The sequence below is a fragment of the Benincasa hispida genome, unplaced genomic scaffold (genome assembly GCF_009727055.1).
Source record: "Benincasa hispida cultivar B227 unplaced genomic scaffold, ASM972705v1 Contig737, whole genome shotgun sequence".
Classification (NCBI taxonomy): domain Eukaryota; kingdom Viridiplantae; phylum Streptophyta; class Magnoliopsida; order Cucurbitales; family Cucurbitaceae; genus Benincasa; species Benincasa hispida.
In genome coordinates, this window is record NW_024065081.1 from 88,917 (window position 1) to 107,030 (window position 18,114).

The following is an 18,114-nucleotide window of genomic DNA, read 5'->3' on the forward strand; positions in this document are numbered from 1 at the left end:
ATTCTACATTTATTAAACAATATTATGTTTAACAAACTAAGCGCCTGTAGCTCAGTGGATAGAGCGTCTGTTTCCTAAGCAGAAAGTCGTAGGTTCGACCCCTACCTGGCGCGAATAATTTAACTTATTTATGTTATATCACTATATATTTACATTATTTTATATCCTTTTGTTATTTATTTATATTATATATTATTATTATATTATATTTTTTCCATATTTATATTATGTTGTGTTCCCCAATTTCACGACACGTTATCAGCACTATGTCCGTTTTTCCCTCTTCGTTATAATTAAATTTAACATTATTTTACATATTTAATATCTATTAAATTTCTAATATAAATATAATTTTTTATGATAGTGTTGCCATGACAAATCTCACAAAATTGAAATTTTCCATCATTGATATTAACGATAGTAATTATTTTTCATGGGTACTTGATGTCAAAATCCACATGGATGCTATGAATCTTTGAGAGACTATTAAAGAAGGAAATACGACATCCAATCAGGACAAGAGCAAAAGTTGTGATTTTCTTTCGTCATCATCTCTACGAGAAGATTGAAAATTGAGTATCTTACAATAAAAGATTCCCATATCTTGTGGAAAAATTTGAAAGAGAGGTATGATCATCAAAAAATAATTATTCTTCCTAAAGCTCGTCATGAATGTATGCACTTGTACAAAATTTCAAATCAACAAGTGATTACAACTCGACATTATTTAAAATCAGTTCGAAATTGCTATTATGCGAAGAGAAAATTGTTTATGCTAATATGTAAGAGAAGACATTTTCAATATTTCATGTCTCGAATATGCTCATGTAGCAGCAACATCAAGAGAAGGGTTTTAAACAATATTATGAACTAATTTCACGTCTTCTCGTGGCAAATAACGAGTTATTAATGAAAAATCATAAGTCTCGACCAACCGGGACGACACCATTCACTTAAGTGAATGTTGTGAATTTTAATAATAATTCCAGTCGAGATCATGGTCGTGGTTGAGGTCGAGGTCGTGACCATGGTAGAGGAAAAAATTATTATTATTTTCGTGGTGGTCATTCTAATTATTATCTACTTGGTTTTAAAGATATATTATGTTACAATGGTTATCATATTGAGACTGGTAGAAAGATTAATATGGAGTATCTTTATATCATATCTACTTTCTCATATGAAAAACATATACCGAAAGAGTTGCCTGCTTTATTTTATGGAGTATATTATACTCATATAGAAGTAATTGAAACATTTGCAACAATGAACCTGAAGTTCATGAATCCAGACATATTTACAATTTGATATGACAGATTAGGTAATCCAAGGTCTATAATTATGAGAATAATTATTGATAATTCAAATGAACGTTCATTAAAGAGCTAGAAGATTCTTCAATATAATGAATTATCATGTGATGCTTGCTCTCGAGAAAAATTAATAATTAGACCATCACTAGTTAAAGTATGGACTAAATCACCTGCATTTTTAAAACGAATTCATGGTGATATATGTGGACTTATTAACCCACCAAGTGGACCATTTAGATATTTTATAATATTAATAGATGCATCTAGCAGATGGTCACACGTGTGCTTATTATCATGTCGAAATGTTGCATTTGCAATATTACTTGCTCGAATAACTAAGTTAAGAGCATAATTTCCTTATTATACAATTAAGGTCATTTGTCTTGATAATGTTGGTGAATTAGATGTAAGGTGGGATCGAATCTCGTAGCGGAAGTATTTTATTAGAACATCTGGCGTCCCGCAAATCAATTTTACATTAAACAAAATCATTATACTAAACAAAATATATAAACATGTATAACATGCATTAGGGAAAATATTAGAAAACATGCATTAGGGAAAAGATTAGAATGATTCCTACTTCTGTAGATTCCCTAATGTCACAAACAAGCCTTTCCAAAGTTCCAACAAACAAATCTCCAAACGATCTCGATCACGAGCAACTCCTTGAGCGATCTCAAACCCTACCATAAGAGTAACCTCGTTATTCTCCTAAGATTCCGATAGAGGATGGGTGGTATCCAACTATTGGGAGAGGGAGAGGAGAATAGGGTTTTAGAGAGTAGAGAGGCTTAGAGAAAATTATACACGATAACACCAGGTTGTTGTGTATTGTCAGAGTTTCTCTACAATGAAACCGTATAAGAACATGTGTTTGCAAAAGTCCAAAGGGAGGTATTTTTATAGAGAATGGTCAAGCCCCTTTCCTAATATATTTTATTTTTCTATAATTAATTAAATAACATTTATTTAATTAATTAGCCCATTTTAATTAAATAACGCATGTTTAATCAATTAGCCCAATTAAATAATACTTATTTAATTTTAATTCGTATAATAATTAATTAACCATTTATACATTCAACTGAATTTAATGTATATATTTAATTATTATAGACATCACATGTATATGTGCAAAACCTCTCTATTAATTCATTCTTTGTGAATCTAATTCACTTGAATTAATTAATTTGAATCTTATTCAAATATTATCTTCCAATTTAATTATAGATCGTATCCATATTATATATTAATCACATTAATATATGAACAATTCAAATTATCCCTCTTAAATATCATTTAGTGAGCTAACGAGAGGATCTGGTGAACATGTATATCAGAAACTTCAACGATATGAGATTAATTGGCTAAACTCATTAACCAAATTAATTAATATTCGTTAACTGTGGGTATACTCTACCAAAGACTCGTAGCTATACTCTTCTCATTACATATATATTTATGTATCCATGGATATAGATCAATACCAGCAAGTTAGTCCTTCACGAGTGTTTGTAACTCCAACTGCATCAAATTTTCGTTTTACCCTTCGATCACCCGTGATTCCTTAAGTATCAGTGCTCATCTAATGAACAACCTGTTCATGGTTCAACCAATAAACAAAAACCTCTCTTAGGCCAACAAAAGGGAAGGACCCCTTGTTCAAGTCCCAGATACACCACTTAAGGGAACATTCATCTACTTACCCTTAAGTCGGAAAGGAGTGAGTTCCATCTTGTAATATTATGTTCTCAGCTCCCCGCTCGATCTTGTCCTCAAAGTGGTAGGCTTATTGGGTTGACGATCTGGCCACTCTCACCCATACAAATCAAAGGACAATCCTTTATGAACAAGAGTTCATAATATACTCAGGATAAGACTAAGTCGCCTAGGTCATCCTAATGAAATATAAACCTAACTAGTCAACGGTATTAATGTTGGGATTGGTGTCCTAAATATCTAGTATTCTCATAGTTTGTAAACATAATAAAATAATTGTTATTTTATGAGCGTACACTCAATCCAATAAACTAAAATCCTAGGTTATTTTATTTAATTTAACAAGTATATAGAGGCATACATGTGGATCTTGTTTAAATAATAACCTAAACGGTCTGTAGTGGATGGATAAGGTTGGGTACCTTATCCTGGTGACACTACAGATACGGTATGTTCTATAGTTGTTATAAGTATTGTACAATGTTACAAATGATCTGATTCTTATCATTTATGTGGAGACATGTGAGTGAGGGTATCTTATACAAAGAGTTTGTATAATACCGGACAACGAAATGATTAGTCTCATCATATAACACTGTTAATAATAGAGACTTACATTTCACCAGGATGACCATAAGTGACATGACTTGAATCTTGAGTAAGTTGTGAACTTCTGCTCATGAAGGCGGTCCTTTGATTTTTATAGGTGAGAGTGGCCAAATTGCCAACTCAACATGTCTACCATTTTGGGGATTCGTTTGATTAGAGAGTTGGGAACATATCTACACAAGACAGAATTCACTATTTTCTCATTGTCGGGGTAAGTAGATAAATTGCTCCCTTAAGGGATGATTATAGGGCTTGAACAATGTGGTCACACCCTTTCTTGGCTCGAGAGGGACTTGGTTATAGTTGGACTATGATTTATTGTTCACTAAAGGGATCAATGATACTTAAGGAGTTAGATGTAACTACATGGGCAAAACGGTAATTTTGGCCCAGCTATACATACGAGCAATTTGTGAAGGGTTATTTATCATACTGTTGATTGGTTATATCCAATGGACACAGAAATATATCTGTAGTGCGAAGAGTGCAATTATTGGTCTTTAGTGGAGTGACCAACAATTAATGGATGTTGGGTAATTTAATTAAAAAGTTTAGTTAATTATCTGAGTACCATTGGAGCTTCAATTTACAAGTCCTTGAGGTCCCCTCTATAGCTCAACAGGGTTTATTGAGAATTAATTTTAGATTAATTTGAATTGTTCAAATTAATTATATATGATATAATTAATTGATTTAATTATATGAGATATAATTAATATAATGTATTTGATATATTTTATTTGAGAGGAATTAAATATTTGAATATGATTCAAATATTAATTATATGGATGAGATTCATATAATTGAATTTGGTATAAATGAGATTTATATTAAACTATAGGTTATATTGTATTTGATTCCATATAAAAACTATATGTTATGTATTATATTTGATATAATATATAATTTAAATATATTTTATATGATAAGTTGGTTATCATATAATATAATAATATATTTTAATTAAAATTTGAATTTAATAAAAGGAGGGAATTATAACTCCCTCCCTTTTTTCTCTCAACAAAAACGTGTAAAGAGTTTACAGTTTGATGATGACGTTGTTAAATTTTTTATCTGCTATACACTGAGTGCTCTCTCAGTTTTTCCCCTCCCTGAAAAACTTTCTTCCCTCTTCCAAAATCCATAACAGGAGGTTCATCTGTGGTTGTGTTCATTTGGGTTTTTCAGTTTTGAAGATTGAGATCTAGATCGAAAAGTTCATGATTTGGATCGGGGGAATTTGCAAAAAAGATTGGCTTCAAGGGTAAACGTTCTTCTTCCCTACTTATTCTGTTATTTTTAGCATGTTATAATTTAAATCTTATAATCCATAATTTTGTTATGTTCTGTAAAATTTTGCGGTTCTGTAAAAAATAAAAAATTGGAACCAATCCTCATGCTTCCGCGCAAGGACCTTCACCGGTTTCCCTTTAGTTACATCTAGTGGTTACTATTTCGCGGGAGTCTTATGCAAACTCATTGTATAGGATACCTCCACTCTCGTGTCACCTACACGAATGCATTGGATCATTACATATGTATCAAATACAAAGTGGGTCGTATCCATAGTGTTATCAGGATAAGGTACCCAACCTTATCCCTATACTATAAACCATTTAGGATGTATCTTGAACATTGATCCCTGTATGTCTCTACATACAGTTCAAGACTCATAAGACAACCTTGGATGTTAGTTTATTGGATTTAGGGTTATTAAGACAAAATAGACAACAATATAAACAATAACATTTATTGATTTAGCATCCATAACTCTTTATTGATGACGATCAATTAATAACATTTACGAGTTTTAGGGCATAAAACCCAACATTTACATCCCAAGCTTTTAAGAATTATTGTATGTCAATTGGGATAAGTGTTGAACATTCTTCTGTAGCTCACGTTTATACACGAAATGATTTAGCATAATCATTCATCAAATGTTTGCAGTTAATTGTTAGATCATTGCTTATGAGAGCTAAGCTTCCTACATCTGTTTGGGGACATGCTATTTTGCATGCAACGTCACTTGTACGCATTAGGTCAGTATTTTATCATAAGTACTCGCCATTACAATTAGCTTATGACCATGAGCCAAATATTTCTCTTCTCGAGATTTTTTGGATGTGTAGCATATGTTCTACTTGCTCCATCACAACGTACTAAGATGGGTTCTCAAAGGAGATTAGGAGTATATGTTGGATGTGATTTCCATCAATTATTAAATATCTTCAACACTTGACGGGTGATATATTTACTGCATGATTTGCTGATTATCATTTTAATGAGACAAAATTTCCAACATTAAGGTGATGAATTAAAAAATTGAAAAAATAAATTACATGGAATACATTGTTAATGTTTCATTTAGATTCCCGTACAGATCAATGTGAACTTGAAGTTCATAAGACAATTCATTTGCAAAATATAACATATCAGTTACCAGATGTATTTATAGATGCAAAGAAAATAACTAAATCACATATACTAGCTGCAAATGTTCTATCGAGAATTGATATCCCAATACAGCAAGTTGTTACTAATGAGTATGAAATACGGCAAAAGCATGATAAACCAGTGGGTTTCAAAGATAAAAATCCTTTAAAAAAAATTAATAGTTATAAACCCTGAACTCTAGGTTTCCTAGATAAGCATGTTTAGCCAAAGGAATGTTATATTATATATTTATTAAGTAACAATTCATGTTTGTCTATAGGAGTTATGATGGAAGGGAAGGAAAAACATACTAAATGAGGGGTGACGTGGCAGTTAATCCTTGAACTCTGGAGGCGGCGGGAAGTTTTTGGAAGAAGAACTTCAAAAGCGTGGTTTCGGCAATTGACATGAGCAAATTTAGGAAAATCGGTGCTATTCGAAAACTGAGAGAAGCTAGTTTGCGAGGTTGTCTTGTCGGAGGAAGATTACACAAGGAGAAGAACAAGAAGTGAAAAAAAAACAGAGGAGGCTGAATCTTGGGTTAATCAGGGCTCGAGGTAAAAATTGAAAGTTACAAGCCAAACTAGAAGGAATTCTTAGCTGAAATTTTAAGGTAAGAAAGTTAACTCAATTCTAAACAAGTTTGTAGAAGGAAGTTTCTTAAAAAGAGCTCTGAATTTCGAGTTATGAATTTTTAAATTTGTAACAGGGAAACGGTGCATAAGCAGACAACTGCTTGGGTTGAACAAACAACCAGTTCACCGTGGGAGTTATAGCGAGACGTGGGGATGAGGATCTCGCCTATAGAGGAAATCTCGTTGATCTCGCTCTAGAGAATCTCGCCTATCTTGCTCTAGAGGGAAATCTCATTAGGAATTAGGGTGAGTATCGCTAGGATGAAAATTTTACAGGAAAAGCTTGATCTCGCTCTAAAGGATCTCTCTAGCATCGCTCTAGAGGATCTCGCTGACCTCACTCAGGGGGATCTTGCCAGTAAAGCTGTTTGTGTTGATGAAAGTTCCTTTAATAAATGAATTAATTGAGGTATTTTACTAAGAATTCTAAGTAGTTTAACCGGGAATTATGTCCTTTCAGGCCAAGAAGAGCTAGGAGAGGCGTATAAACCATTAAGAGCTTAACGAGTGGTGAGTGACTAAGTGAATTAATGTCTCTAATACCTATGCATATAAGATCAAGTAAGTTACACTGACATTAGTGATGAATTTATACTTCCTCAAGCAACAAATAGATGGAGAATAACTTAATGCATGTTCCCCGCCTTGTATATGTGTAGCACAGGCCAAGGTATGTCATGTAGTCATTTCAACAGTTAAGTTCCAGTGTTAAAATATGCTTCCTAGAGGAAGGCTGTGAGAGAATGAGTTCTTGTGTAGATGGTAGGCAACAGAACTTAACTTAATGATACAAAATACCCCGGTACCGAAGGACATTTCAGAAGGTACCTGACCAACTTGATATCGAAGGACATTTGAGAAGATATCTTAGTAGCTCGATACTGAATGATAGATTTGAGAAGGTATCTGAGTAGAAGTACCTAAGGTATGACGGTACTTAGTATGGCCACGTGCACGTAGGCAATTCTGAATGAGAGGCCGAAATATGGGTCTCTTGGTCAGTAATAAACATTGGGAGCTAGAGCATTTAGGCTCGTTCTCGATTAGGGAATAATGAGGTCTGATGATATCTAAGAATGGTTTAAAGCTACAATTAGAGACAATTGCTTGAAACACTCATTAATATATTTACATGTTTATAGTAATGTAATGCATAATGTTATACGATTTTATAGTCACTCATTGGGCTTTAAGCTCACGGACCTCTGTGTTTTCCCTTCACAAGTAACGGTCAGATTCCTCAGGGTTGATCCTGCTGTTGTTTGCCACCTAAAGACTCGGCTTAATAAGAGGACTTAGGTTGATGATCTGTTTATGTACACATGTTTTGTGAGGGACTAGGGCTCTGTTAGAGATGTTTGGGCCATTCGTTAATGTTTCTCCCCTTAGATGTTATATCATAGTTGTATGCATGTGTTTATATTATACTTTGTTGTTCTTTTAAGGAGGCATACCATATTCACACATTATTAATATTTAGCAGGTTGGCATTTAGATTAGAGAGCTTTGGTGGTGGGTGCTGGCAGCCGGGCTAGCAACTACCGCAGTCATATCCTCTTTTAGATTAGGAGGGTAATCTGGAAGAAGGTGTGACAATAGTCAAGAGACCTGGTTGAGGATGTAAATACCCAAGAAGAAATTCATGACGTGACTAATGAGGCAGATGAAATACCTAAAGATAATAACGAGATTTCAATAAATGATGTCATGATAGGAAAAAGATGGAACCAGACTCATGTAGTTATTGACAACATTTTTGTGTATAATGTTGCTCTTGATAATATATCTAAAAATGAAGATTCTGAACCAAAATATGTTGAATAATGTTGTCATAGAAAAGATTGGCTTAAGCGGAAAGAAGCAATCAAGGCAGAATTAAATTCACTTGCAAAACACCATGTTTTTGGACCAGTAGTTCAAACACCATAAGGTGTCAAATCTGTGGGATACAAATGAGTATTTATGAGGAAAAAAAATGAAAATAATGAAGCCATAAAATATAAAACAAGACTAGTTGCACGAGTTTTTTTTTCTGCAAAGACATGATATTGATTATGAGGAGACGTATACTCCGGTGGTGAATGCAACTACATTAAGATATTTAATTAGTCTGACTGTATATGAAAGTTTGGACATGCATCTTATGGATGTAGTCACAACATACTTATATGGATCTCTTGACAATGATATTTATATGAGAATCCCAAAAGGACTTAAGGTACTTGAAACATATAAATCAAATTTCTCAGAATTGTATTCAATAAAGTTACAGAGATCATTATATGGATTGAAACAATCAGGACGAATGTGGTACAATCGTCTGAGTGGATATTAGTTGAAAGAAGGATATCAAAATAATCCATTATGTTTGTGTGTTTTTATAAAGAAATCACAGTTGGGATTTGCTATTATAACTGTATATGTTGATGATTTAAATATAATTGGAATTCTTGAAGAGCTTTCAAAGGCAATAACATATATTAAGAAAGAATTTGAGATAAAAAGATCTCAGAATTTTTTTTTTTTGTCTCGGCTTACAAATTGAACATTTAGCAGATGAGATATTTATTCATCGGTCAACTTATACAGAAAAAGTTTTGAAAAGATTTTACATGAACAAAGCACATCCATTGAACATTTCAATAAAAGTTCATTCATTAAATGTGAGGAAAGATATATTTCGACCTCGAGATGATAATGAAGAACTATTTGGTCTTGAAATACCACATCTTAGTGCAATTGGTGCATTTGTGTATCTTGCTAATAATACAATAACGGATATTGTATTTTTAGTAGATTTATTAGCTAGATATAGTTTTTCTCTAACAAAAAAGACATTAGAATGAAGTTAAGCATATACTCTTGAAGGAACTCGTTTGGAGAGATCCTTGAGCAGAAGCGAATTGTCCAAATTTCACTAATTATTGAAAACATAATTTATATTAAACATACAGTAGATATGCATTCAAAATAAATTACAGCGTGCTTTTTATATGAAAAAAAAAGTTCAAGATACATTACCTTTGAAGACCTTTCTTCGTGAAACTCCCTCAAACAGTCATGTTCCTCCTCAAAGACTTTATTCAACGAAATCTCGAACAGTAACCCGGACGCTACCACAAAGAGTCCTTGAACCTAGGCGTGATGAGCTCTGACTATTTTGGTTAGGAGAGATAGTTTGAGTAGAAGAAGTAGAAGATTGAGAAATCTCTCAATAACACAAGATCTCTGAACAATTTTGTAAATTCTCAATCGTTCAACAACAATACCAATCGTTGAGGAAGAAGAGAAAAACATTTTTCTTTTATTTCTCTTACCATAAAATTAATAATCACCCAAAGTGGTTGGAGAGAAGAGATGGAGAAGTTATTATTCGAACAATAATAAAATAATATAAATAAATATGATAACTAACTTATCCTATTATATTTATGTTAAATTATATGTTATATCAAATTTAAGATATAACCTGTAGTTTTAATATTGTATCACATACAATTTAAATTATAGTTTCTTTTCTTTATTTTATGGCATTTAATATAAATCATATTTATATTAAATTTAACAACTATGAATCACATTCATAGAAAATATATTTGAATCTCATTCAAATATTTATTTATTTCCTCCTATTAAACTATAATGTATAAAATATATTATGACAATTATATCATAAATAATTGAAACAAATTTAATTTTATCATATATAATTAAATCCCTCTGATTAATTTGAACAATTCAAATTAACCCAAAAACTCATTCTTATAGCTATCAAGGGGACCTTATGAACCTCTAGCTTGAAGCTCTAACGGTACATGAATAATTAATTAAAACTCTTTAATTACATTATTCACCATCCGTTAACTGTCAGGCACTCCACTAAAGACCAACAGCTGCACTCTTCGCACTACAGATATATTTTTTTTGTCCATTGGATATAACCAATTAATAGTACCTTCACAAATTGCTCGTAAGTACAACTAGGCCAAATTACCGTTTTGCCCCTGTAGTTACATCTAACTCCTTAAGTACCACTAATTTCTCTAATGAACAATAGATCATAGTCCTACTATGACTAAACCCCTATCGGGCCAAGAGAGGGTGTGACGCCACATTGTTCAAGACCCGAAATCAACCCTTAAGGGAGCAATTTATCTAATTACCCTTGCTTCGGGGAATGAGTGAATTCCATATTGTATAACTGTGTTCCTGGCTCTCCAATCAGACGAATCCTCAAAATGACAGGCTTGTTGAGTCGGCAATCTGGCCACTCTCACCCATACAAATAAAAGGACTGCCCTCATAGACAGAAGTTCACAACTCACTCATGATTCAGGTCATGTTACTTATGGTCATCCTGGTGAAATATAAGTTTCTATTATGAACGGTGTTATATAATGAGACTAAACATTTCATGGTCCGGTCTTATACAAACTCCTTTGTATAAAATATCCCCGCTCGCATGTCTAATACATGAATGATCAAGATCATATCATTTTTAGCATTTCACAACAATTGTAACTCCTACAAAGTGGGCCATACTCATAGTGTCACTAGATAAGGTACCCAACATCCATTAATTACAGTGTGGGGAGTTGGAAAAGTAGTTGTCTTCTTCCATTTTTTATGGATCTCTCATCCACCCTACAGTTTTCGTAGAAAAGACTTCATTGTGGAAAGACTATTCTCCTCCCTCACATCATCTCTTTTCCCTTTTCCAAGAATTCAAGTAAAACCCACAAAAATTCTTAATTCGAGAGAATACAGAGAGTTCTCAAATGGTTGTGCCCAATTGGGATTTCATTTTAGATATCTTTTGTGATCCAGATCAAAAGGGATATGTGAAGAAAATTGGCTTCAAGGAAAGTGTAACAATTATTCCCTTTTTCTAATTCCTTTGTAAAAATTGCACGCTATATTGTTTAGATTGATAATACATAATCTCTGTTCTGATCTATAATTTATGAATTATGTAAAAAAAAATAAAAATTGGGAATGATCCCCACTTCCGCACAAGGACCTTCGATGGTTTCCCTTCATATTATATGTGCTATAATTAATTTAACTTAATTATATATGATATAGTTAATATAAAGTATTTGATACACTATAATATAAAGTTTATTTGAGATGAAATAAATATTTGAATATGATTCAAATATTAATAATATGAATTGGGTTCATATAATTATATTTAGTATAAATGAGATTTATATTAAATACCATGTATTAATGAGAGAATTAAACTTTGAAACAATATAAACTATAGATTATATGTTATATATAACTAACAAAGATGCAAATCATTATAAAAAATAAGGAGAAAATTGGCTTAACTTTACAAAATCAAATACAAAAAATAAAATGGTTACCAAACGAACATTAAATATCTTAAATATCTTACCTTCCATTTATAACAACTTATTAGGAAAATTAATGTGCAACCTACCTATGTACTTCAGAATTTATAACAACTAATTTTCATTATGAAAATATTTTGTTAAGATATATATCTATTAAGATTTCTTAAAAATTCAATATGTTTATAAATTTGAAATATTTTGCTATTATATAGTGACACAATTGACGTCTCAATAATTTTGTAAGAACTCGATCATTACTATTTTAAAGTAACTTTTTTTTTTCTTTTTTTTTTTTTAACTTCAAATTCCGCTAAAGTTCAAATTTTGTTAGCCGACCATAAAATTCAATTTTATGTGAAATAAATTAATTTAAAAGAGAAAAATCCTTTCGTTAAAACCTCCTTTCCCCTAAATTATAATATGATCATTGCCCCTGTAGCCATGTAATGGTATAAATTTTAAGGATGGTATCCATTAAAATCATCAATTAATAATCAATTTACATATTCTTTTCAATTTTGTTTGAAATATATCATGTAAACTTATAATTTATATCAATCAACATTTAAATTTTTATAAGCAAATCAATTTAGATTATTATATTTAAAAGCTATTAATGCATCAATGATCACATGTGTGTGGATTTTTTTACACGTCGGTTTTACAAAAAGAATGAATTACAATTGATGTATGGATAATTCTCTGAATAAATTATATTTAGAGTCTAAATTGATTCACTTGTAATGGTTTAATTGTTTATTGATATAATTATAAGTCTCAAACAATATTTTTCCAAATAGAACATAATATGAAAGATATAAAATGATATACTTAATAAAAATTCAAACTTTTAATTAATACAATTATTAGTTTAGATCGATACAATCTCTAAGTATAAATTGATATTTTCTTTCATTCTCCACATCCATGTTTTTTAAAAAAATATTAGTAAAATTTTAATCCTTTTTCATGCCTTTTTGTTTCTTCCCTAATTTAATATGAGCAAGGAAAGTTGTTGGATATCGAAAACAAAAAAAATCAAAAAATCAAAATAGTATTTAAAAAGAAAAATGAATTGGTTTTCAAAATTGCTATCATTTTAGGGTATGGATCTCAATAGGGGTGTTCAAATAAGCCGATAAACCGAACAATCTGAACTACTCAACCCAAAATATAAAGGTTGGATTGGGTTGAGTTGGGTTAAATTTTTTTCTATTTTTGTTGGGTTGGGATGGTTTGTGGTTTAGGTTAAAAAAAATTGGGTTGACCCAACCCAACTCGAATTTTATATAAATAAAATATACTATATATATTTCTCTTGGTTTAAAATTTGATTACTTGGTATTGATTAATTTGTTAATTTTAAATATTTTTCTTTTAAAATTGTTATGATATTTGTCTTTATTGAAGTTTGTAATAAATATCTTAGATATTTGGTATTTAGCATTTGAATTTTATGAAATTTTAGTTATTATCATGTGTTGTATATAAATTCATATTTTTAATTAAAAAGAAAAAAAATAAGTTATAACCCGACAACCCAATCCAATCCAAATTTTAGGGTTGGGTTAGACACTTTATTTGGATTCTTTAGATTGTCAATTTCGGATTGATCCAAAAAATACCTCCACCCCAATTCAATTCAACCCAGTCCATGTATACCCTAGATTTCAAAATGAGAAAAACTAGCCAATAAAAAAATAAACAAAACAAGAAATCATTTTGGCTTTATAACCCCTATTTTCAACTTTCACATAAAAAAATCCGAACTTAGTTGCAGTTTGCATTTGGTAGGATTTTTTTAATGTCAAGGATCCGCATCTCGAACAACGAGTGGATTTTATGTTCGTGATTCTATTCTTCAACTCTTTTTTTTTTTTCTTTCTTCCTCTGTGTATCTCCCATACTTCTCTATGATTTTCTATCTCATACTTCTTCTTTTTTTTTTTAATTTATTTTTTTCTTGACCCTTGTAAATTATTTTTATTAAGAAGAAGAAAAAGAAAGGTATTTAATAAAAAAATAAAAAATTGAAAGGGAAAGTAAGACATGGCTTAGGATGAGAGAGATCATTTGCTTTTGTCCTATTAAAAAAGTGCATAAAGTTGAGTTAAAGAGAGGGGAAATTAATATAATTGTGGAAAAAGGGAGTGAATAAGTAGAGGAGAGTGTTTTTAAAAAGATATATATATATATATATATATATATATTATTTTTTTTTCTTTTCATTATTTTACTTTCCCATTCTTTATTTATTTTATTTTATCTGTTTTTCTTTAAGAAGTGAAAATGAGAGATTTGAAATTCTAAATTCAAGGGGTATGAATAAATGTTAATTATTGTTGATATATGCTTGATGATCACTTTACAAATATGATATGTTGATTTTGGAGGGCTATTTTGTCGATTTGGCACATTCTATTTCATCGTCATTGACCTAAAGGCATTCTCAGATTCATACCGCCTAATATTATAAACTTTGAGTTACGCTCCCTTTTAATTTGGTGCAACTAAATTAGTCATAACACAAATTTATATTTTGTGATATTGAACCATTTTTTAATTTTGAGGATGCCTTTGAAGTTATCTATGGCCATGAGATATGGAACAAGACGTTGGAATAGAAGAATTTGACACAACCAATGTTGCATTGTGGACCAAATTGTACATGAATCTAAGAATTTTATAATCTTTCATATTCGGGTTATTTTTTTAATACAATAATTATGGAAATTATTTATTTATTTTATTTGTTTGATTAAATTCTCATGTAATGAGATTTTTTTTTATTATATCATATTCATTGTCAAACAAAGTAACAATTATTTTTGCTCAACGACCTATACTTTTCAGATAATAATTCAACATGGACCTTTCAGACAATAATTTGAATGGTGTGTTAAAATTTAGTGAACGAGTTTGAATAAATGCAACCAAGTAAATTCACTACTAGAGATAGAAACCGACCAACCACATCACTCAAAATCAAACAAGTTATATTTTTATTCGTCATTATGGTTATTGTTAGTTTAGTTGTGGCTACATTATTCTATTGGTTTTCTTTAAACATTATGCCAATAACCAACAATGCGAGAGAGTAGTATGAAGTAATATTAATAATCAAGATATTGAATTGCATATAAATTGAGGTGGAAATATCTTTTAGTAGGGGTGAAAACGATGTGATAGTCAAATCGAACCGAATTGAATTTTTTAATATGTAAAATCGAATCGAATCGATTTATTGGTTCAAACTGAACCGCATATATGCGGTTCTGTTCAGTTTCAAATTCGGTTTTGGCATTTCTAAAAAAATCTATGTTATATTTTTGTAATTAAAAAAATGGTTCGGTTCGCTTCAGTTTTAAATTCGATTTTACTCTTATTATATATATATTAGTTAAAAACGGTCGGTTCAGTTTCAAATTCGATTTTCGAAGTTGAAACTAAATCAAACCGAATTAATTCGGTTTCAAAATTTCTTCAAACCAGACCGAACTGCATTTTTCGGTTTCATTGGGTTTTCAATTCAATTTTTAGAAACGGTTCGACTTTTGCGGTTTGAATGACCACCTCTAAGTTGAAGTCCTTGTGTCACTAGTTATTGATATAGTTACAGAAAAAAAAATGTAGCAATTATTAAACTAAAAAACAACAATAACAGATTAAAACTTGACTCGCTTTAAGAATAAATTATGAGTTGCATTCATTTAAAGTCGTTAACTAACACTATAAAAAAATTTGAGATTCCATGATATTTATAAATGTTCGAAACCTAATAGGATATTATGAAAATATCCTAATCCTATTATAAAAATATATTAGGATTTCTTTATCGAGGTAAAGACACATAGTCAACACATGTGATAATGAGAAAATGACACTTGGCATTGGACACTAAGCATGACACTAATGGGAATCTATTATTTCTAAATAATATTTATACTACTCTCCCTTAGATGCCCATTATATATATGAAATATGCCTTATTGAAACCTTACTAGGAAAAAATCACATGGGAAAAAAATCCTAGTGAAGGAAAAAGAGTACATATTTCATATAATTTATACTTTCAAAAGAATATATTTGCTCCCCCTCATGACAACATCACTTAAGATCTCTAAGTCACCGTATTCCAATGTTGTGCATCAAATTTTCAAAAGTTGCGATTGATAATACCTTTGTAAATAAGTGTCACACCCCGCCCCAAGCCCGCCTCTTGAGCCCGAGAGGAGGCGCGACGGATCGCAGATAGCACCCTTTTGTGATACCTACTGCCCATCTGAACCTATTTACTCTCATAAAATTTTAAGCCAAGGAAATAAACAACTGTTTAGCTCAACGTTTGTACAACTCCCAGACTTAGCTACAGAGTTTACATCAACAACTCTTAAAATCGAAAGTGTGGTTGTCATTGTAGCAGACCTTGACCTTAGCAGCACCCTGGAACTCCTCACCTTTCGCTACTTGGGAAGAAAAACATGAAAGAAAAGAATGAGCTTCAAGAAGCTCAATGAGTGGTAAGCAACTTCTAGAGTCTATTTCAACTCATAAAAATACAAGCATATCACAACTACGATGTTACATTCAAACCTCAGCCTTGAATGAGTCTGTTCTCAACTCTATCTACATGCACGGTAGATAATTAAATTGATACTACTCATAATGAGTCTGTTCTTAAACTCTACCTACACACAGAGTAGATAGTTAAACTAATACTAGTCATAAACGCTTACTCTTTTGCATTCCCTATGTGCACATAGATCCTCGCTTATGGGCTTAGAAGCTAGGTCTGTCGACCCTCTGACCATCCCATATGAGGTTCTTCTCACAGGCTCAGGAACTAGACCTTTCGGTTCTCTGATCATCTTGTGAGGTTCTACCCTGGGCTCAGGAACTAGGTCTATTAACCCCCTGACCATCCCGTTCACATATTCTCATTCTCATGCTAATTACTCATTCACAACATAAGCATACGCATATACTCTATAAGATATGCTTAAGACTTAAAGGAAATTCCCACTCACCTTGGTAGGGTAGGAATCTTTCTCTCTAGAAGTTCCTTGGGTTCCCTTTTGAACCCTAAATTCCATATTCAACTACAAGCTTAGATTACTCATAGTTTCAGATCTTATTTTGAGACTCTTCCTTCCACAAACATGTTCTAAAATGTCTCAGGAAGCTTACCTTAAAATATTAGCTCAAAACTCCTCGTGGTTTGGTTGGAATCCTCAAATCATCAAGACTGACCCAAGCTTACCCGAGAGCTCAACCCTTCTGCTTTTTCCTTACTCTTCAGCCTGATTCCTTAAAGCTTATTCTCTGACAACCCTTACTTGAAAACTAGACTCCTCAAACTTTCAAGTAGCTTTGAAATCACTCAAAACGCACGAATAGTCTGGGAGAACTTCTTGTCCCAAATTGATGCTACTTTAGGACCTCACTGTCCGACAACATCTCCTTCTCTTAGAACCACTTGATCAACGTTTAGCTTCCTCCAAATCTACTCTCAAACACTCTTCCTAATATACTTTGAAGAGGATTTGTGTTATGAACTGAAGAGAAGACTTGTGGTGATATTTATAGGCCTTAGGAACTGATCCTTATCATTTCTTAAGGCTTCTAACGCATGACACCTCATTCTTTATAAACTTTTGGAGTATCTGCACTATGCTTTGCCACCACCTACTTCCATGTCGCTCGTCTACTTGCATGAAGTTTGAGTTTTCTTCCTCATGCATAAATCTTCCTTGCATGAAACTCTATTTGTCCACCTCCTAGTAACTCAAGCTCAACTTCTTCTCGGTTTAGCCACTTGTCCGTGTGAATCCATCAACCTTGTATACCGCAAGCATCAACAACGCATAAAAACTTGGCCCATCGTTTAGTTCATCGTGTAGCTCTTGCCCCATCGCATAGCTCCGTCGTCTAGTGATCTCTCGTTGTCGCTTATCACCTAACGATTTCGCTGTCCCTCATCACGTATCTCTTGTTGTCACTCATCGTGTAGTGCTAACCCCATCATCTAACGCATCA

The 18,114-nt window shown here is 31.9% G+C and overlaps 1 non-coding gene across 1 annotated transcript; it reads left to right on the forward strand.

The window, feature by feature from the left end:
* Window positions 1-40: 40 nt before the first annotated feature.
* TRNAR-CCU lies at window positions 41-113 on the forward strand. The gene has a single exon. It is a non-coding gene; the product is annotated as a tRNA-Arg (tRNA).
* Window positions 114-18,114: the final 18,001 nt, after the last annotated feature.